General features: G+C 36.1%; 1 long non-coding RNA gene across 1 annotated transcript; it reads left to right on the forward strand.

Annotated features, from left to right (window-relative positions):
* The first annotated feature begins 7,412 nt into the window (after positions 1-7,412).
* On the forward strand, positions 7,413-8,748 carry LOC145005989 (uncharacterized). The gene is made up of 3 exons (XR_013662747.1): positions 7,413-7,596; positions 8,329-8,387; positions 8,470-8,748. It is a non-coding gene; the product is annotated as an uncharacterized LOC145005989 (long non-coding RNA).
* Positions 8,749-9,138: the final 390 nt, after the last annotated feature.

Consider the following 9,138-nt stretch of genomic DNA (forward strand, 5'->3'; position numbering starts at 1 on the left):
AAAATCAATGAGGCACTCGATAACCCCGTAAATCAACGTGTTTTTAATACTCCATGTGAGTTTAATAACCATGCTAACGACCCAGACTGTCTGTAACAACGTTCTTCAGGCGTTGGAATGTTATGACGTTTTTCACCCCAAACCTGACAGTCTAACTGTAGCTAACAGTTTAGGTGCGGGATTGTCAATCCCGTATAGATATATACACAAGTATCACGCTCTCCCTAAAAGAGATTATGGTGTACATGGCTTTAACTGCATACTTGAAAGTATGTGAAGTTGAATGTCTCACAAAACTTAGTATCAAATAGATTTACGTATGAAAAGTCCATTTGTTCTTGTATATGAAAGTATTTCCTTGATATAGTACTTATAGTATGTAAAATCTCATGATTTCCTTGCAAACTATACCTATTATAGTTTTTCCAAAAGTGTGTTTCGTTTGTATAGTAAACCCTAGTGTAAGGTTGACTTTGTACATAAAGTAAAACCTTTGTAATAACATTTTTGAACATTTATACTCAAAATATAAATAAATTGTTTGATATTTATATAACAACATGTTTTATTCCATAAGGACAAAGTGTTATTGTGATATGTTGCACGAGAACGTTTTCGTATGATAGTTATAAATCACATATGATTGATTTAATAACAAAAGTATAGCATAAGATTGATGTTTTTCACACGAGGATAACTGTGTGTTTACTTGTATTCCCTCCCTTAAATGTATTTAAAAAGCATTTAAAGTGTGTTTGTAGGGGGTATGAACTCACTTGATAGATTGAAGATGGTGGGATGAAAATCGAGCAGAACTTCGACTTGAAAAAGTGGATTTCTCGGGAATCTCGGGAGTGTAAAACCTTCCTTCGGAACTTAGATATGAAAACTGGGGCTTCAGGATGGCTTCGAGGGTTTAAACGTAGAGTTTTGACACGAAAAAGTAGAGAATTGAGCAATAAAACTCGGAGCCATTGCATCCTTTTTATAGGGGCTGAAGACCCCATTTACGCGGGGCGTACTCACCCCAGTTATGTTGCGGGTAGTGAGTCGTCATCGATTGCGTAGCTCGGATCTGATGGCCAATGGGAGAGCCTTTTGCCCGATGGGACGAGGCTCCTATCCTCTGGTACGCGGGGCGTAACTCATTACGCGGGGCGTAATTGAGTTTTTCAACTTCTAAATTGTGTAACCTTCGCGTACGAGCTCCGTTTTTCGTGTTCTTTATATCCACGCATAGGTGAGACTGTACTCTACAACTTTCATTTAGACTTCGTCGGCTAGTTTTGACTTTATTTTTAATTATATATTTTTAACGGGCCGGGACACGAAAAGTCCGTTAAAAATCCATAACTTCTTCATCTGACGTCCGTTTTCGTCAAACTTTTAACCGTTATACCACTATTGCCGAGACCTTTGATTCCCGTTTAGGTTGTGTCGGCCACAAATCACTCGATTACGGATCCGAGTTTTTAGCTGTCTACTGCCATTCCGAAAATAATTTCCTCATACGAAGTCAAATTTGGGCACTCTTTTTATGTAACACTCACAGTTTAGTATAATCTACGACTTTTCTTTAGATACCTAAGACTAGAAAGTATTTTATTGAAATTTTACTTTTTACGTTTATCAGTGTTTTACCGGTTTTGACATGAATCTTCAATTGGTCATAACTTCTTCGTTATAAGTCGGGTTTTGGTGTTCTTTATTTTTCTGAAACTCTTGATACGACATTTGTCATTTCATGCAACCCAATAGAGACTTTTATAACATTTTATTTAACACTAATTTCATTACATCAAAATAGATTATAATTCTTGACTTTTTAGGTCATTACATTGATTCGAAAATATCGGGTTGTCACAGAGGGGAAGGTGGGTGAAGAGGATTAGGGATGTGAATTAGAACCGGATAATTGGACCAGAACCGGTTGAACCAAAATATGCTTAACCGGTCTGGGTCTTGGGTTTAAAAATGAGCCTTAACCGGGTTTCGGGTATGGGTCCAACGGGTCCGGGTAAACCGGGTAAAAGAACCGAAAATGCTAAAGAAGAACCGGAACCGGGTAATGGGTCGGAACCGGATTTATGCAATAGAAGGCCCAGAATTTTAAGGCTTTTTTTTACTTAGACCTACATACACTACTCCTTATACACATAAAAACTTGATTGGTGTTCGACAAATTGAAAAAAATATAGGGCTGTGATCACGTCCAACAATTGCAACTTGCATCTCATTTTTTTCCTTCCTTTATCTTTGTCCCATGTTTTGATTCATTTTGTATAGGTAAAGAAGTGAATATGTAAAAACTTGTTTTCATTTTGTATCGGTAATTCCTTGGGTTTTAACAATCAAACTTTGTTACAGTCTTCCAAAATTTGACTATAAAAACTTGTTTTCATTTATTTTTTTTAAAACTACTTACAAATTAATGGCTTAATTTATAGTCTTTCGTATTTTAGAATTTGAATATGTTAATAAAATTTATTTAAGTGATGAATAAGTTCAAATGAAAAAAGACCAAGAAGTCAAGAAAAGAAAAGTCAAGACGTTGGGCAAGTTGGTGCTCAATATTTTCATTTAATCGCATTAGCCAAATTCCAATTTCTCTAGTTTTATAAACATACTTGTAACATCCCATAAATCAGACCAAAATTTTTTGTTTTAATTATATTGCTTATAAAATTTGGTTGAGGAAAACATTGCTGATATCACGTTAGTTCATAAACCATAGTACATGTCTCAAAACCCATAGTGTCAGATAATAATAATGTAGAGTACAAATCCAAGAATTCTAAAATGTGGAATCATGTGTGTGCAATGTGCTGCTACCCGGTCGACTCCTTCCCTTTAGACGAAGAGGTGCCTGAAACCAAAACTGAAAACTGTAAGCACAAAGCTTAGTAAGTTTCCCCACCATACCACATACCGAACAACATACATACTGCCGAGCAACTCTGGGGAGCCCGAACCACCCATGTCAAGCAGTTCTGGGGTGCTGACCAACCTGTGTCAAGCAGTTTTGGGGTGCTGGCCCACCCATGTCAAGCAATTTTGGGGTGCTGACCTACCCTCCGGTCTATCTCAACCAGCAACGGAGACTATTTCACCCCTACTACTAACAACTCATAATCATACTATCATAATCATGTTATCATAATCATACTGTCATAATCATAATATCAAGCATTCCTGGGGTACTGACCTACCCTTCGGTCCTAACGACCGAGATGGGGGATTGTTCCCTCCTACTACCGCTATCACATACAACATACCATACTGGCACATAAAGCACATCTAATAATAGCAACCTAGATAATTATCACACAGACAATCATCTAACGACAATCCATAATGGTGGGCCGACATTGTGGCCGTAGACCCACCTCTACTGGAAGGTAACTCTCCTCGAAAACTGCATGCTGAATCTCGCGGAAATTAGTCTCTAACAATTGCTATGATGACTCCCGGCTAACGTAAACACATTAACACCCGATCAGAGTCTATAACACAACTTAGGGTAAAATGACCATTTTACCCCTTGATCCAATTGGGACATTCAGAAGTCACAATTATAATCTATTAAGCCCAGCCCTTCATTGGCCTATTAAAGACTCCTTAAGGCCCACTAATTTCCCAATTACTGAATTGGGCCCCATCCCCTAATTGGGCCCAAAAGCTCCAAGTCCAAAGGTAACAACTCCAAGGGTCCAATCTTGGCCCAATAGGCTCAATGCTCTAGTTCCAGATTTCTAAGTCCAACCTGGTACTTCTCAGTGGGCTACAGGGCTCCAAGCCCACACCTAGATCCTTAAGTCCCAAAATCCCATGGTTTCCATTCTACACACGTACGCACGGCGTACCTGGCAAGTACACCTAACGTACTTTTGACCGCAAACGGAGGTTGACCGTAAACAGTAACTAACTGTGAACCACCCCAGTACGCGTAATGTACCAGGGTTTACACTTAGCGTACCACCCAGTTTCCTTGGGACTTCACTTCTGACTTAATCCATTAAGTCTTTACGTCCAAAATGTAGATCCAGGTTCTTTAAGGCCTCCCAAGCCATAAAGTTACAAACTTTAGGTGCTTGCATGGATGGTTGGGGTCAAAACATGATTTTGGTCCATTATACCAACTTTAAGACCATTTAACCCTTGCATGGTTTTGGCTTAACCACCAAGATCCGATTTTATGACCCTAGGTGCTTCTAAGAGTCCAAAAGGACAACTCTTAAGCTCTGGAACCAGCAATACTCAAACACTCCCAACAATGGGGTCAAAAAGGACATAAAAACCCCTAAATAAACAAATCTAAGCATACAATGGTCAATTATGGAGCTTGATAGCTCAAAAGAGCCAGAAATGGTGTCAATCCTCTAGATCTACAAGCTCTTGGTGGATCCTTGCTTCTTCTTCAAGATCCTTTCTTCTTTTCTCACTAAAACAACACACAAACACTCTCAAATGGCTTTTAGAACACCAAGGCGCACAAAGGGAGCTAAGGTTTTCGTGGTGGTTGCGTAAGAGTGAAGGGAGGCTGAACCAATAGGGGTTATGTTCTTTATATAGGGAGAAAACACTAATTTTAGGGTTTAAAGATTTGCTCACGCAGTCCCAGCCCAATACCTAGGCGACTTGGGCTTATGCCCAGGGCAACAAATTTATAGGGGCATCAGGCTAGACGTGACCAAAAAAACCGGTTCACAAACCGAACCGGTCAGTGAACCGGAAATTGGTTTACCACCGAACCGATTCAGCCTTGAACCGAACCCCCGATGAACCGAACCGCCGGACCGAACCAATTCTCCATTTCGACCTTTAGGACTGGTTTCGAACCGGTTTAATAAGAACCGGTTTTTTGATCCAATTTTGAACCGGTTTTTCATATGGCTGTTTTTTGTCTTATTCTAACGGCTATATAGCCGTTTATGGCTGTTAGACAGTCGATTTTTGGTCCCTTTTGGCCATATTCCCCAATATTTGATAGTATAAATAGCTATTAGAAGTTTTGGGTTAACCAAACTTCAAAAAACCTCTCTTACTTAAAAAATCGCTCTTAATTCAAACAATGGATTTGGCTTCCATTGGTATTGGAGATTCATCAAACAATCCTACCGTTGTTAGCATCAAGAAACAAATAGAAATCCGACTATTTGGTGCAACTATGATTTGTGTGTAATATCGAACGGTACAAAAAGAGCGCGATGCAAGAAATGTGGTGCTTTTTTTTAATGAAGAAGGGAATTCGACATTGAAAACTCATATGACAAAAAGATGCCCCGCGGTGAAATTTGGGCCGGGACATAATCAAACAACAATGGCGAATGATGCAACATTGTGGAGTTATGATTTGAGTAAAGTTTGGGATAGGATGGCGAAGTTCGTGATTCAAGAATGTTTTCCTTTTGACCACTTCAACAACAAACGATTGACTTCACTCATCCAAGATACTCTCAAACCACGATATTGCCATGTGAGTCGTACTTCTATTAGATGTGATTGTATTGAAATGTGGAAACTTGCAAAAAAATGAATTGATTTTAGGATTTCAATCTTTAGAAACCGGTGTGAATTTTACTTGTGATGTTTGGACGGCTCCTCATGGTTCACCGGATGCGTACCTTTGTGTTACTGCTCATTGGATTAATCCAACTAATTGGGTAATGATGAAGCGTACAATTACGTTTGAATTGTTTGAGTACCCGCACACCGGTAGAAAATTATTTAAAATTTTAGATTGTGTGATCAAAACTTATAAACTTGAAGGAAAGATTTTTTCTATATCTTTTGATAGTGCTTCAAACAACACTATCGCGGTTGGACAACTAAAACTAAAATATAAACCTATTTGCGATGGTGTTTTTTTTCATAGTCGATGTGTTGCACATATCATTAATTTGGTTGTGCAAGATGGACTAACTAGCATTGAAACTATAAAAGATGGTTTCAAAGACATGCTAAAAGATATTTTTAGTTCTCGTAACGCTCGATATCATAATTATATGCAATTTTGTATCGATGCGAATGCCCTCTTTTTAGGTCCGAATTGGGAAAATAATACCCGATGGAACTCCACTTGCAAAATGTTTGAATGTGCCTTAGGTCAAAAAGATACTTTAAAAATGTTCCATGACAACCTTGCGGACCGTAATAAGGTTACGGCTTATCCGGAATCAAGTTGGGATACTATCAAACTTGTTGTGGACATGCTTGATGTTTTTAAAAACGCAACTACTTTTTTATCGGGTGTTTATTATCCTACAAGTTGTTTAGTTTTAAACCAAATTTTTTTAATGTGTGCGAAAATAAATGAGTTTGAAATGAGGAGCACAATGTTTGCTAATATGATGAAACCGATGAAAGCAAAGTTAAAAAAATATTTTCAAGAAATACCTCCCATTATTATTTGTTCCGCCGCTTTGAATCTGGCTCTAAATGTTGGGGGGTTGAGACTTTAATTGAAAATATTTGTTACGATTTTGGTTTAATGGATGATGACATGGATTATGCATCAAAGGAAGTTTCAAAATTTAACAAAGTTTTTCAAAATTTGTTTGAAGTTTATTTAACAAAATATGGTTCAACAAACATTCATGACATGATGCAAAATACGCAACGACATGGCGGATGACGAATAAAAAAACAAAAACAAAAAAAAATTGGATGTTTTGTGTTTTTATGTTTGAAGATGTATTAGTTTGACAATTTGGATGTTTTGTGTTTTTATGTTTGAAGTTGTATTATGTATTTCCAATATAAAAAAAAATTAAAAAAATGTTGAAAATTGCTCCAAAAAATGTGTTGATTAAAGTTGAACAATTTTTTACATACATTATGTTTTTCTACATATACACAAACATAAAATTTAAAACAAAAAAAAATGTTAATACATGAAAACATATGTATATTATTAAACAAGAAGAAAAAAAAAAAAAAAAACTTATGGCAAAATGGTCCATATGGACGTGCAGTATGTGTGTGTATATATGTAAGGCTTATAAGCCTTCCCAATCCCCCAATTGCCCAATCCACCTACTGTGAAGACAATTTTTTTTTTGGTTTATAACACTCTAGTGCAATATAATCTAAACAAAAAAAAATCATTCCTATTTTACACTTATTAGTCGAAAAACAAAAAAAAAAATTAAAAAAGCTTATTTGCGTCGAACTGGTTTTGAACCGGTTTTTGGTGAACCGGTTTCTGTTAAACCGAACCGGTTTACATATGTTCGGATATTTTTGGGGCTGAACCGGTTTAGAACCGAACCGGTTCGAGGGAGAACCGGTTTTGACTACTTAACCGGAACCGAACCGGTTTTCTGAACCAGTCCGATTAAAAAAAAAACGATTTTTGCATGCCTACTTCAGGCTATGTTTCTTTTACATATAAAGTGTCCCAAAAAAATAGCCCCATATCTTGTGATCTGTATGGACGTGAGAAAGGAGGGCAAGAAAACTTTAGGCGCCAAACAACCAATCGACCGTTCATCAATTGCGTATAGAAAATCCAAACGTCCAGCGCTTTGAAACATGTTGCTGTCGATTGGAGAATTCGATGCCCTATAATCACTTTACATCGCTGATAAATAAAGAGTAAGAATTGATTTCTGTATTTTTCACATTCAGTCGATAATACATAGCTCCCAAGTTTCAACTCAATCTTTTAGTTATCATTGAAGTCGATTACTGATTACTTATTCTGATTCTCTGATTTCTAGTTTCTAAATATTCCAATTTCTTTATTTTACAAGTTACGTTTTCTGATTTCTGATTTCTCTATGGTTAAATCGTGATTCAACTTTAAAGCATTCTAGGTCCAAGATACAGTGATTCTGATACCATGACTCTTATTTGGGTGTGATTTTGATCTAGATGAGTTCAATTTCTTTTCTTCCGATTTCCTTTTCTTGTTCTCATTCTAATTTTGAAGTGATTTATCTTTAGTGTTTTTGCTTTTTGTTTCAGAAATAAAATTGGTTCTTGTTGGCTGTTGTAGTGAATGGCTTGTTAAGTTTATTAGACTCGATTTTTCTCTTATTTAGTTTAAAATCTGTGTATTTAGGTTTGATTCAGAAATCTACTTTATTTCTTAATTATTTTTTTTTCTCTATTCTATTACAACAAGAAAAGTTAATTTCTCAAAGATCTATTGGATTTTTATATCAGTTTGAGCTTGAAATCTGATGATTTGTATCTGATTTGTGTGGTTTGGTTCAGCCTTCATGTAAAATTTGTGACCATTTGTTATCTATTGTTTGCTTCGGCTATAAATTTGTAGATGTCCTTTCTAAACTTTTGTGTTTCCATTTGTGTGATGTGAATCAGGAGACATATTTCTGGCTCTTGTTTATTTTGAATATGTGGACTTCTAGAGGCAACAAAAGGTATTAATTTATTTTATTGTTGCTATTGGATGGTAATTTTAAAAACAGATTATTATTTTTGATCCTATGATTCATTTTTCAGGTCTCTTGGTATCTTAAAAGTGGAAACAAAGTACAAAATATTGAAGCTCTTGAACTTGTGTCTTTAAGAAAGATTGGAAGGATTAAGCTTTTCAAGCATGGCAAAGTCCAAAATATTGACTATTATAAAATAAGAGATGTTTTTGTGTAAAAAATGCACGAAGACTTCATTTTACGTCTATTATGTAGGTTTTTTCTTCTTTTATTTTTTTGACTGTAAAATTTACTGCATTTGTAATTTTATAAACTCTTTATATATAGTTTTACTTATTGTATGGTACATATATAAGGGCATGGAATTTTTTGATGGGTTTTAGTCATAAGAACATCATATGTGCTCATACAAACCCTAATGCTTGGATCTAGGTTTCTCTACTGTACATGCAAGTTATCCAAGACTATAAAACCTAATTCTAGCATATAAGTAATCATATTAACATAAGAATAGGTTTAAGATATTACCTTGATTGTTGTGTAGCAATAACAATCCCAAATCCTTCTTGTATTGACTTTAAAAAGTTTAGAGTCACAAATATCACTCCTTTAATGGTTCACAAACACCAAGAGCAAGAAGATGAAGAGGAGAAGAGAAGGAGGCTGCCCAAAATGTGTGGAAACCCTAGAAGAAAGCTTGTCCACGTTTTTGGGGCATAAGGGGTCTCTAAATAGT

The sequence above is a fragment of the Lactuca saligna genome, chromosome 7 (genome assembly GCF_052625555.1).
Source record: "Lactuca saligna cultivar CGN05327 chromosome 7, ASM5262555v1, whole genome shotgun sequence".
Classification (NCBI taxonomy): Eukaryota; Viridiplantae; Streptophyta; class Magnoliopsida; order Asterales; family Asteraceae; genus Lactuca; species Lactuca saligna.